This window comes from Nyctereutes procyonoides, unplaced genomic scaffold (assembly GCF_905146905.1).
Source record: "Nyctereutes procyonoides isolate TBG_1078 unplaced genomic scaffold, NYPRO_anot_genome, whole genome shotgun sequence".
Lineage (NCBI taxonomy): Eukaryota > Metazoa > Chordata > Mammalia > Carnivora > Canidae > Nyctereutes > Nyctereutes procyonoides.
In genome coordinates this window covers 13392945-13412805 of record NW_026575131.1, presented here as the reverse complement: position 1 = coordinate 13412805, position 19861 = coordinate 13392945, and positions in this window count along the sequence as shown.

The following is a 19861-nucleotide window of genomic DNA, read 5'->3' as shown; positions in this document are numbered from 1 at the left end:
GTCCTTTGTAGAGAAATACCTTAAGTGATCAACATAAAGATCAATGGAAACTGTATCCAGTTAAGCTACTTCATAAAGCCACCTCAGTGAGTCTAGAATCACTTTGGATAAAGAGGCTAAACTCAGGGGCTGAATAGGGAAAGAAAAGGCAAAGGAGAAAGAAATAGGGGGTGACAGGGCTGTAACCAGCATGAGTACAAACAGTTAAGAGAAAGTAGAACAATGAACTCCAAATTTCTTATTATCCCCTCTACTACCATTCAACACAGTGAGAATAATCTATGCTTTCACATATTAAAAGGTGCAGATGTTTACCAAAATACCAAGTAATTTTCATGGCCATTAAGGTGACTACTACGCCATAGGATCTGGATTGATCTTCCTTGCCAATCAATCAAATATTAATTTACCACCGATCTGTATAAAAGGTTATAATTTCTCACGCCTGGCGCAGCATGAGGGTCTTCTGACCCCACACCTAGTTACTTCCTTCTGGTTTTCATCACTGATTGAGAAGATGTGATTGGTGAAAAGGGAGGATTTTTTTAAAGAGAGGATTTCTTAAATATTAATGCTAAAGTAGGTGACTGCTACTAAGAGAAAGATGCTAAAGCAAATACAGCTAAATGGTCATTTGATTTTTTAATGTAGAAAATTTTCCAAGCATAAAACTGTGTAAGAAGCCAGAAAGGGAAAGACTGATAATGTTTTCATAGGAATTAAAAATGTCTATATAGCAAGTCACATCAGAAATAAGACTAAAAGGGGACACCCAGATGGCTCAGCAGTTAAGCACCTGCCTTCCACCCAGGGCATGATCCTGGAGTCCCAGGATGGAGTCCCACATTGGGTAGTGATGCCTGGGTGGCTCAGCGGTTGAGTGTTTGCCTTTGGCTCAGGGCGTGATCCCGGATTCCCGGGATCCAGTCCCCACATCAGGCTCCTTACATGGAGCCTGCTTCTCCTCCCTCTGCCTGTGATTCTGCCTCTCTTTCTGTGTCTCTTATAAATGAATAAATTTTAAAAATCTTTAAAAAAAAGAAATAAGACTAAAAGGAAATAACTATGAAGGAAGGTTTCCCATAGTTAAAAATTTTAAAGTTCAAATAAATCAAAATGATATATCAATAAAACTGTGCAGAGGACACTGACAAGAGAAAATACAATTGCCTTCTAAATTAAGAAGAGATGGGTATTAAGGTAAATAAAATGTATTCTGCTAATAAAATAAACAAAATTTAAAATTTGGTAACGGTTAGTATTAGCAGGAATCAAGCGAGTTAGTTACTTGAATTCACTGACAGTGTAGTTTGGTATATCCTTTCTAAACAGTAATTTTGCAGCAATCATGAAGAGTCATTCTAGTGATTCCACTTTAAGAAACATATCTTAATGAAGCATTTGGGGAACTATGCACAAAGAATAATATGCAAGGATTTCAATAGTAAAATTTTAAATTATAGCAAAAATTGGAAATAACTCAAATATCCAACAAAAGGGGTGAAGTAAATGTTACATCCATTTAAATAAAAGTTACACAAAAATTAATGATTTTGAAGAATTATAATCGCAATGGAAAACACAACATAACAGAGTAATATAGTTATATAATCAAAAAATTTTACAGATGATATAAACTAGATTAAAAGTATTCACATAACCAAAATATTAACATATTAATATTGGCAAAGAGTACATTTATCATAATGAGCACCAAATAATGTACAGAATTGTTCAATCATTATATTGTACACTTGAAACTATTATAACACTATGTTAACTATACTGAAATTAAAATTTTAAATTTAATTTTAAAATAATATTAAAATAAAAGAAGCACTACTCTTAAAAAAATTAAACTGGGGTTTTACCCAGTTTCTCTTCATGTTGGAAAATTAAGACCTATCACTGCTCCCAGATCAGGGTTAGGAAAAAAAATTGAAGGAGGGTGGGAGCAAAACACTGAAAGTTATCCTGCAGATCCAAATGCTTCCCCAAAAGGTGAAGGAATGAACAAAGTATACTTGCCGTCTCTAAATTTTTCTAGACATTTACAAAATGTCCTTATAGCAGAGTGCAAACAGATTAAAAGTTATTCCTTCACTGAAAGCTAATATCAAAAGACGTTGAACAAACTTTTTCTAGATTCAACTTAATCTGTTGATTTTTAGGGGAAATTTTATTAGCTAATTTCTTAGGTGGAGCTGGGAGACATTCTGCACTTGAATTGAGGGACCAAAAGCCTAAAATCAAGATCAAGCTTTCCTATTACACCACTGAGCTTTTTGATCTAGGACGATTAACTACCAATGAATAAAGAGAAAATTACTCATGTTGGAGAAGGACATCAAGTCGTTTGGGGGAGCTAGGTGCCATGCAGAGCTCTCAATGGTAGAATCAAGGCTTTTATGTTCTCTATCTATCAAATGCCTGTGTAATCTACAGTTAAAAACTTCTAGGGCAAAAGAAAGGGGAAATGAGTCTAGACTCCCATGTAATGAAAGTATCTCTAAATTATAAGTGTAATTTCCCCAATTAAGGAAGGATGCTAGAAAAGCCCAGTTTTATCAAGTGTTAAGTATACATACTCACATGATTTCAAAGTCCTTAATGTACTGTCCTCATTTACCAGGCAAGTGAATGGCACTAGTAAATGTCAACTATTGTTCTATTGTTCAGATCACATAATGTCCTTCTTTTCATAGGTACCTTAAGTGGCCGACATAAAGATTAATGATACCTATAACAAGTTAAAACCACTTCCTGAAGGTAGCTCAGCTGGTCTGGAGTTACTTTGGGGAAGAAGAGGCTAAGCTGGGGAAGTTTAACTTCCTAGTTAAAATTGCAAGACATAGCAATATTTGGGAAAGCAGTTTAGTAATAAGATTTTGGTCTAAGATATACTACAGCTTTTAAGAATTTCAAAAGATGAAAGCATCATTGAACTATTTGTCCATGTGGATTAGACACACACACACACCGGGAATGAAAGATAAAGTTCAGTTCACAAACAAGAACAACTGCCTCTTTAAAATTCTTTCCATTTACTTAAAATATGTAGCCTTTTTGTGTGTGTGTGTGTGGAGAAATAATCTTGTCCTTGGACTAGGTCAACAGGTTATTTCCTCCCTGATTTTTATTTTAGCTAACTACATTCTTTCCATGCTTGAGTCTACTTTTGAATGAAATGATTTTAGTCTAAATGCTTAAATGCTGATTTTCTAGACATAAAACTATACTTAAGGAATACATCATTAAAGACATCTGTCTTATAAACAAATAATTACTAACTCTGGGCAATCTACTATTTGAGTGGGAGGTCTTCTAGTGGGGATCTCTACCAAGGGAAATAGCTCTGAGATTTAACAATAGTATTCTGAGAACAGCAATAACAAATCCAGGCACTTGGCTAAAAACAAGCAAATGAAAGTTATTGTTATTTTTCATGAACCTCTAATCTGTAGAAGTTGGTCCCTCTCAAAGTATCTCTAAAATCACCATATCATTATGTCATTTGATTTCCACAATGTCTACGAGGTGGATCAGTTCAGGATTAACATCATCTCCAGTTTGTAAATGGAGATCAGGAAACACAAAAAAGTTAACTGGCCTGTATTAAGTAACACAAAGTTAATGTAAAACAGGAATCAACCCAAATCTCCTGGTTGCTAATTTAATTTGTTACATCACTAAATGATTTGCTACATCACTTCACTTCCCCATCATCAGGGCCCATATTTTCTATATCTAAATGTCTTCAAGAAACACAAGAACACTGATTATTATTCCCCAAGATTTGCCTTTCTCCTTTGCTCAGAATAAGCAATTTCCAACCACTAGCATATGTGGTAGTTTTCCAGCAAAGTTTTCCCATAGATGACCTAAAATTTTCAAAAGAGATATCTATTGCTACATGGAGGTGTGAGGAAGCTTCTGGTTTTGTTTTCCCATATCCCAGCTTGATCTATTAAATTTTGAACTCTGTGATTCCCTGAAGGTGTTTAAGATTCAGTGCTTAAATCCCAAATTTCTCAAGGGTCAGCAAGTCAAATTCATTTACACTTTGTCCCTGAGTTTCTTTCCTTTTTATTCCCTTTTTTATATGAAAAGCAATAAAGGAGTGACCCTTGCTTTTCACTCAGAGCCTCTTTGGTCTGTACTTTAATCACTTCTTATCTGGTGTCTTCACTTAGGTTATCATGCTGAAAATAAGTGCTACACAACTATTTACTTCTTGCTGGACAATTCCAGCAATTTCTACCAAGTCAGCTTGATGCCTACTAAGATTGGCAGTTATAAAATCCTGAGCCCAAATCTGCCACTACTTGTAAAGCAAATAAAGTCAGGGATGTGGGATTGCAAAAAAGACAAAGGAAAACTATTTGGGAAAACTATTTTGTATAAAACAAAGCTTGTGAACAACTAATGAATGTTGAGTGAACAAAACAAAGCTTTAGTTTAATAATATAATGGAAAATTCTTCAGTCATTAAAAGCAATGGTACAGATCTATATTTCCTGACATGAGATGCTCATGACATTTTATTGAACTGTATACAGTATGGTTCCATTCTTACCAGTACAGTTCCAAATAAAGGAAGTCTAAAATTGTTATTCTCTCTAAGCAGAGGACTTATGGGCTATTTTCATTTTTTTTAATTTATTTATACTTCCTAGTTCTTTTACAATGAATTTCTTTTTCTTTCCTTATAATAGTGGAAAAGTCAAAGCCTATCTGTAAATTAACTAAAGGAAAGGTTAACAAAGCCATGGTCCTTCCTTTCCAATCCTTCAAACATGGGAAGAGTTACAGAGTAAAATTAATGTAAAAGAAAACATCACATGGGATCAAATAATAAATTATTCCTGGGGAGGAATTAAAATTATGATACATGCTAATTAACACTCAAGGAAATTATAAATAAGTGAGCAGGGAGTTAATAAGCGCTTCTTCCCCATCTCCTCTGCAACTTATTTTCTTGGTTATCTCCTTTTTAGCTTTAGTAAAAAATAGGTGGTTTAGTAGAGAGGTTTGGACTTGGAGCCAAAAGGCCTTGATTATCCTTTAGACTCTCTTAATTGGATAAGATTCACTACCTCAACAGGCTTTAGTTTCTTTATCAAGAATGTGGATAGTAATAACACCTAACTCATTATATTATTAACCTTGATGAAAACAGAAATGAATTTTGAAAATATTATTTGTACTCATTATATCCATTTTTTCACTCCTAATTTATTCTTTAATGCCCCATAGTGACTATACTTAGTCAATACTGATCTTCTAAATGTCTAATCTAATGGGCTATCTTCAATACTATAATACTGGAGAACAGTGCAAGATTTGCATTTGACCACTTTCCCATCCTTTTTTAATTTCTAGGATGGCACTCTACCCTAGCCCTCCTACTCTTACCATTGTTGATTTTTCGTTACATTACATCAAACTTTGATACCCCTGAATCCATCTTGTAGTTATCTTCCTCTTAAGCCATGTACTCTTATTGTATAACTTTACTGCCAAGTTTAAATTGCCAATCTAGAAGCCAGTGACTGCCAAATCTCTAACCCAGCTATCTATATCTTTACCTGATGTCCTAAAAATACCTCAAACTTAGCATGTACAAAGCTGACCTCATCATTTTCCCTCAACTCCAAAACACAAAGCCACTCAGTCTGTTACATTTTTCATACAACCTAACAGTCTGACCCAATTAAAAACCATGCAATCATTCTCAAAAATTCCTTCAACCTTCAGATGAGAAAGAGCTTTCACATTAAGCCTCCTCATCCATACCACTGCCTTAATTTAGCCCTAATGTTTCTTTTCAGATGCCGTTCTCTTCCCATGACAATCCATCCACTCTCTGCATTATTGCCAGTTATTTTCCTTAAAACTAAGTCTGTTCACATCCTGCTCCTAACTAAAACATTTCACTGGCTCATTATCAGTACAGTTGTCTTTTCCTGGCCTTAGAGTCCTTTTCACAGCCTGATTACAACCCACACTCCAGTCAATATTACCTTAACTCACATACACAACCTTTGTGGACCAGGACTCCTCACTGGTCTCTAAATGCCTCAGGCTCTTTCATCACTTCATTCTCTTCATACTGCCTATAATTCCTTCCTCAACTTCTTCAACTGGAAAACTCATACCAATTGTTTAAGACTTTGCTGTAATGTGACTTTTTTTTGTGAAGCCATGCAAATTAAGTTCTTCTTCCTCACTGCTCCCATAACCCTCTGTTCTTATCTTCTTCGGCATTGCAGGTTAGGCTCTGAATTGGTAAGTAGAGGACACACACACACACACACACACACACACAGCTATTCTAAATAGGTTTATTTAGCTAAATACAGAACTTAAGAGAAGTAGCTCCACAGAGAAGGAGCACATGCCACTTACCCTTGAGCAGCTTATTCCTTGTTCATCATAAGCTGTCCAGCTGCCGCTGACCTCTCTCTTTAAGTAGAGTATACCCATATTTGAAAAAGAAGCTGAAATCTTGCTATACCACTACCCTTTGATACTTGGGCTTACTTTTCCATTCCAGCGGAATTTATACCAACAAGCTATGACCTTCCATTTTAGGAAATGTTAGCAAACAACAAGTCATTCTGGTTATTAAACCAAACTCAGGACCAGCATATGCATATCCTCACAGATAGGAGAAAACTAAGACAGGGCACAATGTCCATGAATAATGTCTTTGCCTATAGTTTTACAGACACAGAAAGTCTCTCTTCCTACACCACTAACATAAAAGTTGCCAGCTTTGTATTATAATTTATATATTTACATTTCTACCTCTGTCACTGGACTGTGAAATTTCTGAAATCAAAGGTCATATATTATTCACATTTGTACACTCAGTGACAAGTCCAGCATTGGGCACCTAATACAACATTCAATATATTTTGTTGACTAAGCCAACCTAATACTCCCTTCAAAATCAGGCTCTCTGTAACTTCTGTCAGTTCTCACAATCTGTGATTTTAGGCTTCTATAATTTGGCAAAGGAGGTAGAAAAAGGTATTTCAAAGAAGTAATCTTGAGAAGCTAAAATTATAGGATACTCGTGATATCTTTGCACAAATCTGACCTGGAATACCAGCTTTGGTGTCTACCCTGTGGGGAAAATAATCATAATACTGCCTGGACACCTGGAGTCACAAGTATACCTGTGGGAAATTCAAGACCAAATGGCAAGCCAAAAGAAAGAAAAGGCCCCTTTCCCGCTACAGATGTCAGATGAAGATGTCTGGAGAAGGGGATTTCCAAAATGCTACGAGGAGGATGTTTGGGCCAGGTGAATAATTAGGCTGACCAGGCTGCCAGTTCTACACTCTACCCCTCCCTTCACAACATCCAAAATGTGTAGTGTCAGAAAAACTTCAGAGCTCTTTGTCAGACACATCTGATTACCTGATTTCCAATTTGGATACTACCATTTACTAATTTATAACCATGGGCAAACTGCCAAAACTCCATGAACTTCTGATTCCTCATTGGTAAAAAGGATTATTGTGAAGACATGAGGTAAAGTATATAACTGATCCTAATTCTCAGTTTATATTGAGCAACCTATCACTAGTAGCAAATAGGAAATAACTGAACTAGCAAAACTTACTGTTTGGGATGGGAAACACTGGATCAGACTTCAGACCAGGGTAATAAATTTAGCAACAACACTGACCCTGGGCTAGTCACATAACCATTCAAGTATAAAGCTTCTTTAACTGTATTTTTAGGGAACTAGACTTGACTATTGAGATTTTTTTTCTAGTCATCACTAAGGTTCAAGATTCCATATACCTAGTTTTATTTTAAGGCTCCCATTTCACGAATAATGTTATTTTTAAACAATGAAACAACTGAGGCCAGAATGATTAAATGATCTCTCCAAGGTCAAATGGCTAATAAATTATAAATGACTACATACAAGATTTCATGCATAATTCTTAGATCTCAATCTTCTCATAACAAGCATTGTGGCTGTATGGGTAGGAGGAAGTAGGTTTTTCTGCAAGTATAACCACCTTCTAAAAATGACAGTTGTTTTTAATTAATAGAATTGGGGACGTCACCTTAAGGTAGACCCTTCTTTCTGCCAAGAATCACCCATGAGGCCACCTGTAGCCTACAGACATAATTTTAAATGTAAATACCACGGTCCTCAAAAAGTTAAATAGAGAGCTACTCTATGACCCAGCAATTCCATTTGTAGGTATATACACAAAAGAAATGAAAGCAGGGACTCAAAAAGATGCTTATATATATATGTCCATAGCATCACTAGTCAAAATAGCCAAATAGTAGAAATAACTCAAAGCTTTACAAAAAAGATAAATGAATAAATGTGGTATATCCATACAATAGAGTATTATTTTGCCACAAAAAGGAAGTAAGTACTGGTACAGGCTAAAATATAGATGAGCCTCAAAAATACTATGCTAAGTAAAACAAGCCAGGCACAAAAGGTCACATACTATATGATTTCATTTATATGAAATATTGATAATAAGCAAATCTATATAAACAGAAAGCAGATTGGTGGTTGCCAGGGGCCTGGGGCAGCATTATGTAGGAAATGGAAAGTGCTCAATGAATACACAGTTTTATTTGGGGGTGCTGAAAATGTTTTAGCACTAAATAGAGGTGGTGTTTTACAAAGCTGTGAATGTATTAAATGCCACCTGATTTGATGATTTTTTAATGGTTTTATGTTATATGAATTACACCTTATTACTAAAAAATAATACAGGCCCCCTGAGATTAGGAGAATGGACAGGAGGATCAAAGAAACCTGCTATTAGGAATCGGACATCCTTATAAAGACCTCAACCCAACCTTCAACTCCAAAGTTTAATGTTACTGCTAAAAGCCACTGATGTGGCTCTGATTGTGGTTAACTATCAGGAAAGAACCCCAAGGGCTAAAGGAAAAATTGCCTTTAACAGAGAGTAGGGCCTCAGGGCTATTGCCCTGGCTCCACAGAAGGATCTCAGTTACTATTGGTGGGGATAGGGCTTCAATGTGGCTGATACCCAATGTCTCTGCATCCACCACCCGGGCACCAGGGGGAAGGTGGATGTGTACCCACTCAACCACAATTTCATTCATTCTATAATTATGTACTAAATAGCTCATCAGTACCAGGTATCATTCTATAATTTGAGTATGACAGAAAAATGATCCTTATTTTCAAAGAACTTAAATAATACAGAATGAGATACATGAAAGACAAGAATAGAAATTCAGACAAGATCACAACTAGAAGAAAAGAAGGCAAAGTAATACAGAGGTGAGTACATTGGAGGAGAGGTGCAGCAGAAGAAAAGGTAGGCAAGAAGGCATTTTTGAAGAGGCGATATCCGGGATGAGAGAGACCTAGATCTTCAGTGAAGGCTGGGTAGGGGAGTTCATACCACAGCACAGCAGAAATTAGCTTCACCAATATGGATACTTTAGCTCACAAACTAACTCCTTACAAAGCTAACTTCTATACCTGCATACAGTGGGCACTTGACAAATATTGTTAAAGACCACAATGAGGGGGCACCTGGATGGGTCAGTGGCTGAGCCTTTGTCTTTGGCTAGGTTATGATCCCAGGGTCCTGGGAGCAAGTCTTGCGTTGGGCTCCCCACAGGAAGCCTACTTCTCCCTCCACCTATGTCTCTGCCTCTCTCTGTGTGTCTTTCATGAATGAATAAATAAAATCTTTAAAAAAAAAACCCCAATGAGAGGGAAAAGTTAAATGGCAATCAAAAGTCTTACTACAGGGGTATAGGAGAGTGGGGGGGGGTGTTTTGTTTTCAATTTTGTCTATAGGAAGCAAATCGTCTTCTACTACTCAGATATAATTTCTGACAAGACTCAGAATTAAACAAATGTATTATACTTGTTGTATTGACCAAATAGTTGGGAGCAAAAATTCAGTCATTTTTAAACTTCTATGGTAAACGAAGCACAATAGGGAGGGAAAAAAAAAACCTGAACCAGGAATTATGAGACCTTTGATCTGCTCCCAAATTTGTCCTAACATTCTGTACAAACACAGGAAAGTCACTTTAATGTCCTCTATATTTGCACTTCAATGTCCTCCATATTTGCACTGCAGTGTCCTCTATATAGGGGGAAGTTTGGACTATATAATCTCTGAGGTCTTTTTCTGGTATGTGGTATATATAGGGGCAGAGAAGAGTAGGAATCAAAGGCAAAGATACAGTGCAGACGTGGGTCAGATATGGGGATTCATCCATGGGGGTGACTTTCTCCATTCTTATATCTACCCTGGTGCTTTTCAGATTTACCTCCTTTTCTGATATCTTTCCCTCTCTCCCTTTACTTACCAGAATATTTTTGACTCCTATGTGATAAATAAAATAGGATTTGATAAATAAAATAGGATATAGGGGGAAAAACTACATCAATTTCTTTTTTCTCTCTCTCTGGAAAATAAATCCCACTTATGAGCAAATCAGCTTTAAACATTACCTCCCTGCATTTGGGAAGATAGAATAAATGGACTTTATTTTTTTAATGGCACAAGACAATCCAATTCTACTCCTAAAAAATGACACAAGCATGAATTTGTCCATTCAATTTGATAATAGAAGGAAGAATTTTCCTATATATTAAGGAGTAGGAGAATATAATAAGTCTAGCTTGGTACAAATAATGTTTGAAACAGTGTTGTTAGTGTTGTTCTCCTTCCTATAAATACAGATTATAAATCTTATTAATCAAACTTCATTTCCTCCTTTTGTGAATGTAAGATTTTAATTGTTCTAATCTGTTCCCTGTTGATTTCTTGCTACAATTTTACACAGCAGCAGGTCACCTCTTCCCTTTCTAGAAATACATTAGCACAGTGCCATAGTCCTAAATAATATATTTTTTAATTGAGTGAGAAAAAAAAGAGGAAATCAACACTGAAGTTCAGGGACCTAAAAATAGTCTTCCCTAAAAGGATACACATTTACTCCTTGGAAGCTAATGCTAATTAGCTTTGCCTTCACAACTAAGAAACAAAATCTCAAGATTCCATTTTTTTTTTCAAGATTCCATTTTTAAGAATCCTTATCTACAATCAATGTATTGATTTAAGACAACAATTTATACCTAAAATCAAAAAAATAAAAGAAAAAATTTTACTTCTTGGCCACTGAAAGTCAATAACTAATATATGCTTATATAACTATAAAGGATAATTTTCTATAATGTGGTACATATGAAAAAATGCATTGCCTGAGATTCAAAGAATCTTAACTTGAGTTCCTATTCAGCTGATAACTATGTGATTCTGAATATATTATTTAGTTCCTTTGGGTCTCATTTTTCTCATCTGTAAATAGTTGTAAAATAGTTGAGGATCCTCTCAGTAAAACCATTTTATGATCCTATAAATCTTTAAATACCTTTTAATAAAAAATATATACTTTGCATGTGTTTTATTTAAAATGTGGAGGTCATATAAATCTGTGCTCTACAACACATTAGCCACACCAGCCAGATAATGGCTATCTTAAATTTAAATAATTAAAAATAAAATAAAACAAATTCAGTGCCTCAGGTACAGGAGCCACATTTCAAATACTCAAAAACCTATAAGTGTCCAGGGGTTATTATAAAAGACAGCAAAAATTAAAGAATATTTTCATCATCACAGTACGTCCTATTGGACAGTGCTAGTAGGAAGAGACAGAAAAAGCACTGGGTTGTATTATCTTTTTTGGAACCCTAAAAGAAATGTTTCCTTAGTTATTATAAACTTGTGTTTATTAAGACCTTTGGCTGCAAGAAGCAGAAGCTCACTTGAGCTAACTCTAGCAACAGATGTTTAAGAATAAATGGATATGCCCACCTAAACAAAGATACAAATATAGCCATTTCCCTTAATCAGGAAGGATTCTAAATGACAAGTAGAAAATTGTTAGATTTCAAAGAAGCCAAAAGTATTGATGGCCTTTATTATGTTGAGTTATGTTCCCTCTAAACCTACTTTGTTGAGAGTTTTTATCATGAATAGATGTTGCACTTTGTCAAATGCTTTTTCTGTACCTACTAAAACAAGCATGGGGTTCTTACCCGTTTTTTTTTAAATTTTATTTCTTTATTCATGAGAGACACAGAGAGAGAGAGGCAGAGACACAGGCAGAAGAAGAAGCCTGCTTCTTCTGCCAGAGGGAGCCTGCTGCAGGACTCAATCCCAGGACCCTGGGATCATGCCCTGAGCTGAGGGCAGATACTCAACCAATGAGCCACCCAGGCATCCCATTTCTTATCCTTTCTTTTATCAGTGTGGTATATCAGGTTGATTATTTGTGGATACTGAACCATCTGCAACTCAGGAATAAATCCCACTTGATTAGAGTGAATGATTTTAATGATTTGTTGGATTCTGTTTACTAGCATTTTATTGAGAATTTTTGCATCCATGTGCATCAGGGATATTGGCTGGTGGTTCTCTTTTTTGATGGAGTCTTTCTCTGGTTTTGTATGATTCATAAAAGGAGTTTAGAAGTTTTACTTCCTTTTCTATTTCTATAGTTTGAAAAGAGTACATATTAACATGTCTTTAAATTGGAATTTGCCTGTCTGTGACACTATCTCACCCTGGACTTTTGTTTGTTGGAAGTTTTTTTATTAGTGATTCAATTTCTTTGCTGGTTATCGGTCTGTTCAAGTTGTCTACTTCTTCCTGCTTCAGTTTTGGTAGTTTATATGCTTCTGGGAATTTTTCCCTTTCTTCCAGGTTGTCCAATTTGTTGGCATATAGTTTTTGGTAATATTCTCTTGTAACTGTTTGTATTTCTGTGGTGTAAGGCATCCATATTAACAAGGAAGAAGTAAAACTTTCACTATTTGCAGATGACATGATAGTCTATACAGAAAACCTGAAGGATTCCACCAAAAAAGAACTGCTAGAATTGATATAAGAATTCAGTAGAGGGGATCCCTGGGTGGCGCAGTGGCTTAGCGCCTGCCTTTGGCCCAGGGCGTGATCCTGGAGACCCGGGATCGAGTCCCACGTCTGGCTCCCGGTGCATGGAGCCTGCTTCTCCCTCTGTCTGTGTCTCTGCCTCTGTGTGTGTGTGTGTGTGTGTGTGTGTGTGTGACTATCTTAAATAAATTTTTTAAAAAATTTAAAAAAAAAGAAAAGAATTCAGTAGAGTTGCAGGATACAAAATAAACCTAGAAAGAAATCTATTGCATTTATATACACCAATAATGAAGCAACAGAAAGAGAAATTAAGGAATCAATCTTATTTACAATTTCACCAAAAACAGTAAGATATCCAGTAATAAACCTAACCAACGAGATTAAAGATCAGTATTCTGATAATTATAAAACACTGGTGAAAGAAAAAGAAACTAAAGGTGACACAAAGAAATGAAAAGACATTCCATACTCATGGAGTAGAAGAACAAATATTGTTAAAATGTCTATATTACCGAAAGCAATCTACACATTTAATGCAATTCCTATCAAAATAACAACAGCATTTTTCACAGAACTAGAACAAACAATCCTAAAATTTGTTTGGAACCACCAAAGACCCTGAATAGCCAGAACAACCTTGAAAAAGAAAAGCAAAGCTGGAAGTATCACAATTGAGACTTCAAGTTATTTTACAAAGCTATAGCGATCAAAACAGTGTGGTACTTGCACAAAAACAAACACACAGATCAATAGAACCGAATAAAAAAACCCATAAATAAACCCACAACTATGACAAAGCAGGAAAGAACATCCAATAGGGGGAAAAGAAAAACAGTCTCCTCAAGAAATGGTGTTGGGAAAACTAGAAAGCAACATGGAAAAGAATGAAACTGGATCACTTTCTAAAACTAACTACAAAAGTAAATTCAAATTGGCTTAAAGACCTAAATGTGAGACTTGAAATCATAAAAATCCTACCAGTAGTAACCTCTTTACACTGGCTGTAGCAACTTCTTTCTAGATATGTCTTCTGAGGCAAAGGAAACAAAAGCAAAAATAAACTATTGGGACTTCATCAAAATTAAATGCTTCTGCAGAGCAAAGGAAAAAGTTAACAAAACTGAAGGGCAACCATGGAATAGGAGAAAATATTTGCAAATGACATCTGATAAAGGATTGGTACCCAAAATATATAAAGAACTTATAAAACTCAACAACCCAAAAATGAATAATCCAATTTAAAAACAGAAGACATGAGTAAATATTTTTCCAAAGAAGACATACAGATGGCAAACAGACACATGAAAAAATGGTCAGCATCACTTATCATCAGGGAAATACAAATCAAAACTACAATGAGATATTACCAATACCTGCCAGAACAGCTAAAATTAACAACACAGGAAACAATAGGTGTTGGCAAGGATGCAGAGAAAGGGGAACCCTCTTGCACTATTGGTGGGAATGCAAACTAGTGCAGCCACTGTGGAAACTGTATAGAGAGTTTCCTCAAAAAGTTAAAAATAGAACTACCCTTTAATCCAGCAATTGCTCTACTAGGTATTCACAAAAGAAAATACAAAATTACTAATTCAAAGGGATAAATGCATACTAACATTTATAGCAGCATTATCAACAATAGCCAAATTATGGAAACAGCCCATGTCCATTGACTGATGAATAGATAAAGAAGATGTGTTCCATACAATGGAATATTACTCAGCTATAAAAAATAATGAAATCTTGCCTATGCAATGACATGGATGCAGCTAGAGAGTATTAAATGAAATAAGTCATCAGAGAAGACAAATACCACATGATTTCACTCATCTTTGGAATATAAGAAACAGAACAAATGAGAAAAAGTGGGGAGAGAGAGAGGTAAACCAAGAAACAATCTCTTAACTATAGAGAACAAACTGATGGTTACCAGAAGGGAGGTGTGTGCGAGGATGGGTTAAATAGGTGACAGGAGTTAAAGAGTACACTTGTTGCGATGAGCACCAGGTGTTGTATGGAAGTGTTGAATTGTACACCAAAACTAATATTACACTGTATGTAACTTAAATTTAAATTAAAAAGAGAAAGAATTGAAAAAATGAACCAAGTCTCAAAAAATCAAAATCTGCAGGAAAAACAAAGGTAAGATCCAATTCATTTAAAACACAAACCTGTGCCTCAGCTTATCTGAGATAACATGTTTTATTTATTTTTATTATTTATTTTTTTAGATAACACGTTTTAATGTTTATACTGATAAGATTACAAAAAACAACTTGAAGAAGATATAAAAATTTATCTTGATTGAACATTTGAAACCCTAAAAAATTGTAATTGTCGGAAACAGTAAAAAGAGAAACCAAAAAATAAAAACAAAATTAATTAGAAGTTATTAGCATTTTTTCTAATTGTTCTTGATAAAGAGGCATTAAGAAGATCTGTAATCATTATATCATGTATGTTTCTAACTGCTGTTTCAGGAATTTGAAGTAAAGAATCAACTACAGTAAATTTATAACTGCAGTTTAAGTTGTTTGAAGGGCTTTAATCAAAATGTGTAATCAATATCTAAATTCATTCAACAAAAATAGTTTCCTACATAACTAAGAGAATAATAACTAAGCATTAAACAGAATATAAAGAATAATGGTAGTTCCTTCCCGTGCTCAAAAATCCCTTGTATTCTTCTATCTCCTCTAATCTCTACACGTTTGTATCTGTTTCATTCCTTCAAACTGGCTTTCTCTGCCTTTCAGTAAATAAGGTAGAGAAAAGATGGCTCTCCACTTGATCTTAGCCAAAAGGCTGAGAAGCAATAAAAGATGGCTCTCCAGAACCCATGCTCCTATGCTAGAGTTCCAGAACATAGAGAAACTCATTCTCTCTCTCTCTTTTTAAGATTTTATTATTTATTAAACAGAGAAATAGAACCAAAGAGCACAAGTGAGGAAATGGCAGAGGTTCTTTCCTAGAAACCTGGGATCATGATCTGAGCTGAAGGCAGATGGGTAACTGACTGAGCCACCGAGGTGCCCTAGAGAAACTTATTTTCTCACTAATTAGTGTCTGAGAGAAAGAATAAAATAAATAAATAAAAACTTTAAAAAAAAAAGAAAAAGAAAACAGAAAATTTTTGAGAACTGTCAACCCTCTTGAGCCATCTTTTACCTCAAAATCCTTTGAGGATTTCTGATATCTGACTTCTTTAATTCTAGAGATCATATCTGACTCTGACCAAACTTCTCATCCCTATTGCAAACTCTAAGAAGTGTTAATAAATTTCCAACGGCCTTGCTATGTGCCTAAAAGGGCAACTTAGTTTAAATAAGAACAGAAAAATCAGCAAATGTCTCAATAATTGAAACTCCAAAAGCTAGATTATGAAGACAGAAATCCCAAATGCCTTTGTCTAACCAATTCACATAATTAAATTGATAGTTTAATAAAATCTACCAGCAGAAAACAATGATTAAATAAATAAAAAGCATAAATGACAGATTCTGACTTCATTGATGCCATTTTTCCCATTTTCACAAAAATAGTAGCAGTTATAAACCATTATGGAGTTTCACTTCTATGCTTTCAGACTACATGACAGTTTTATATCCAAATTTACTTCCTTTGCAAATTTTTTAAAATAATTAAGCTTCCTAAAGGTAACCGAGGTAAAAGAGAGCAGAAAACTATTTTTTTCTTATTGTTTATTCCTTAATTGCATGTAATGAGGCAAAACCAAAACAGTGCACCTTGAAATGTGTTTTTTAATGAGGCCTTTCCGTGGCTATAGTACTAAAGCTTTTGTTGTTATTACTTGGTATTGCTTTGTGGCTAATACTTTACAACCACAGAAACTTCCTTAATCAAAATAGACCTGATGGTCATTAGTAGTATCTTTTGCAAATTAAAACTTGAGTTAGGACAGCCAGGCTTCTAGATAATGTATTAGAAAATGTTCATTTTAGAGGTGCTTGGGTAGCTCAGTCAGTTAAGCACCCAACTCTTGATTTCAGCTCAGGTCATGATCTCAGGATTGTGAGGTGGAGCCCCGTGTCAGGCTCCCTGCTGGACGTAGAACCTGCTGAAGATTCTCTCCCTCTCCCTCTACCCCTTCCCCCCCCAAAAAAGAAAATGTTCATTCTATACAGCAATCATCTCACTAAATCATATAAGTTAATAGGCACTTGAAAAATGTCAGTCTCAAAACAAGCTACTAATTTAATATTTAACATATATTTTGCATTTTCAAAAAGGTATGTAGTAACTGATTTTTATTATGTAATAAAATCTTCATTTAATTCTTTTTTGAAGGTCTTTGTTAGCATTATACCACATAACATTCATTCAGTTGGCATCTGGTTTTTTGTTGACACATTTGCCATAGTTAGAGATGGCATGTGAAAGTAACAGAAAAAGGGTCAATTACAGTATAGTGCAAAAACTGACTTATGTAGGCTTGTGAGTGCCAATTGTTACATTGTTAGGAATTCTGTAAGCTACTTGTTAAATAACAACCATTAGTAAGAGTTAAAGTATGTAAATATTCAACAAAGTAAGAATAGAAGAGAACTTCTTAACTTAGAAAGGGCATCTGTAAAAATTCTACAACTAGCATCATACCTAATAATGAAAGACTGAAGCTTTCCCCTCAAGATCAAAAACAACACAAGGATGTTTGCTCCAGCCACCTCTATTCTATTGTACAATTGCTTTGGTTCTAATCAGAAGGTATAATTACACTGTAGAAAGATGGCTGCCTAGATAATTCTAACTAGGGCAATTAGGCAAGAAAAAGAAATAAAAGGACACACGTTGATAAGGAAGCAAAACTATCTCCATTTGCAGATGACAAGATATGGTATTCCTGTCCTAAGGAAAACACATGCATGTGCACACATACATACAACACACACACTATTTAGAACTAATAAACAAGTTATGCAAAATTGCAGGATACAAGTTATATGTGAAACTCAATTGGATTTGGATACACTAAGCAATGAATAATTCTAAAATTAAGAAAAATTCACATATATAACGGCATCAAAAACAATAAAATACTTTAAAAAAGAAAAAAAGAAAAAAGAAAGGCAAACTGCCACATGCAGTGCCTCATTTGAATGTGACTAGAGTCTTTGAAGTTTGACTACCCTACATTCTCTTACAAATAGATCTTGAGAGCTTGTTTGGAGGTTCTAGCAGGGGAGCACAGCTACTCCTGTACCCTTAACTGAAGAATGGCCCTCCTCTATTAGGGAAGGTCTTCCTCTTTGACAGAGCCAGCACTCAGCTTCCAGAGGTTTGTACATGTACAGAGGATGGGACACTCATCTAGCCAGCCAGAACAGCCAAATCAACGCTGGCAATCATTGGGGTTGCAGCCAGGTCATCCTCACATCCAAAAAAGAATGAAATGCTTATGAATACATATAACAAAAGAAGTGTAAGAGCAAATATATCCACCAAAACATGGTAGAGAGAATGAAAGACCTAAGTGAATGTAAGGATATTCTGTGTTCATAGTTTGGAAGACTTAATATTATTAAGATGATAACACTACCCAAACTGATCTACAATTTTAACATCATCCCTAATCAAAATCTATACAGTAAAAAATCAACTTTATCCAAAAAGAAGTCATCTGTTCTGGTCTTTGCCCTCAGCTAGTAGAAGATAATGTCTAGGCCCTTGAAATGCCCTGCCTGATAGGAGTATTTCTGTTTCCTGGGGCTTTAACCATTGGCTTTAACACTGGGGTTTAGGATAGGAGCTTTGGGGCTTTGGGATATACCATTTCAGTTCCAATCTCCATAGGAAATGAAGACTAAAGGTGTATCCTAAATCTCCAGGAGGGATGAAGATGAAAGTTCAGCTATGTGGGCAGTATGTGATAGAGCCCCAACAAAATCTCTGGACACCAAAGCCTCAGATTGGGAATTTTGAGGGTTTCACATATCATAGCTGGGAGGAGATAATGCTATCCAGGACTCCACAAGGAAAAGGCAACCAGAAGTCTCATGTTTGGATCCCTCTCGGACTTCACTTTATGTACCTCTTCCTTTGGGTGCTTCTAATTTGCATCCTGCCTTACAATCTAAGCGTAATCATTAACTATAGCACTTTCCTGTATTCTGTGAGTTGTTCTAATGAATTATCAAACCTGAGGGTGGTTGTAAGAACCCTCAAATATGTAGCCAGCTGGTTTAATGTTCCTGAGGCTGTTTATATGTATTTTATACATATACTGGATTTATTATATTTTGATGTGATAATGAGCAAGTCTTCCCATGTTCAAAGATTCACACTGAAATTGACCATAGTGAGAGTATTTATACCACAGAAATCAGCAAATGCTAAAAATCTGGGCTTAATTTATTGTTTTCTTGATAGTGAAACAACTAATAGCACAGATTAAGTATAAAAGTCTATTATGTCTATGGTCATTACATTGTGAATAGAAGAAGTTTAGGAAATATCCTGCCAATATTTGAAAATTAGCCAATTAAGCAAAGAAATCACTGACATCGTTGACAAAAGAGTAAATTCCAGCACATGTTCTCACTGTTTGATTTTCTTTTTTTTTTTTTTTACTGTTTGATTTTCTTATCACTCATTATTGTAAATGAAAATATTAACCAACATTCATGTCAGAACAACACTCATTCATCAAATGCAACCACAGCGTGGCTACGGATACAAGAATTTGGAAGAAAATCAATGACAACATTCTCCAAGAATCAATTAACTGTATGGAATTTATAATAAAGAGTATTATATATCTTATTATTAAATATAAATTAGATGCTACATATCTTTATGCCAATAAAATATATAATAAGCTTGTGTACATATGTATATGTACTTTTTTTGGAGACCAAGTCATTATTCATTTATCAGCACACAACTGGTTTTAG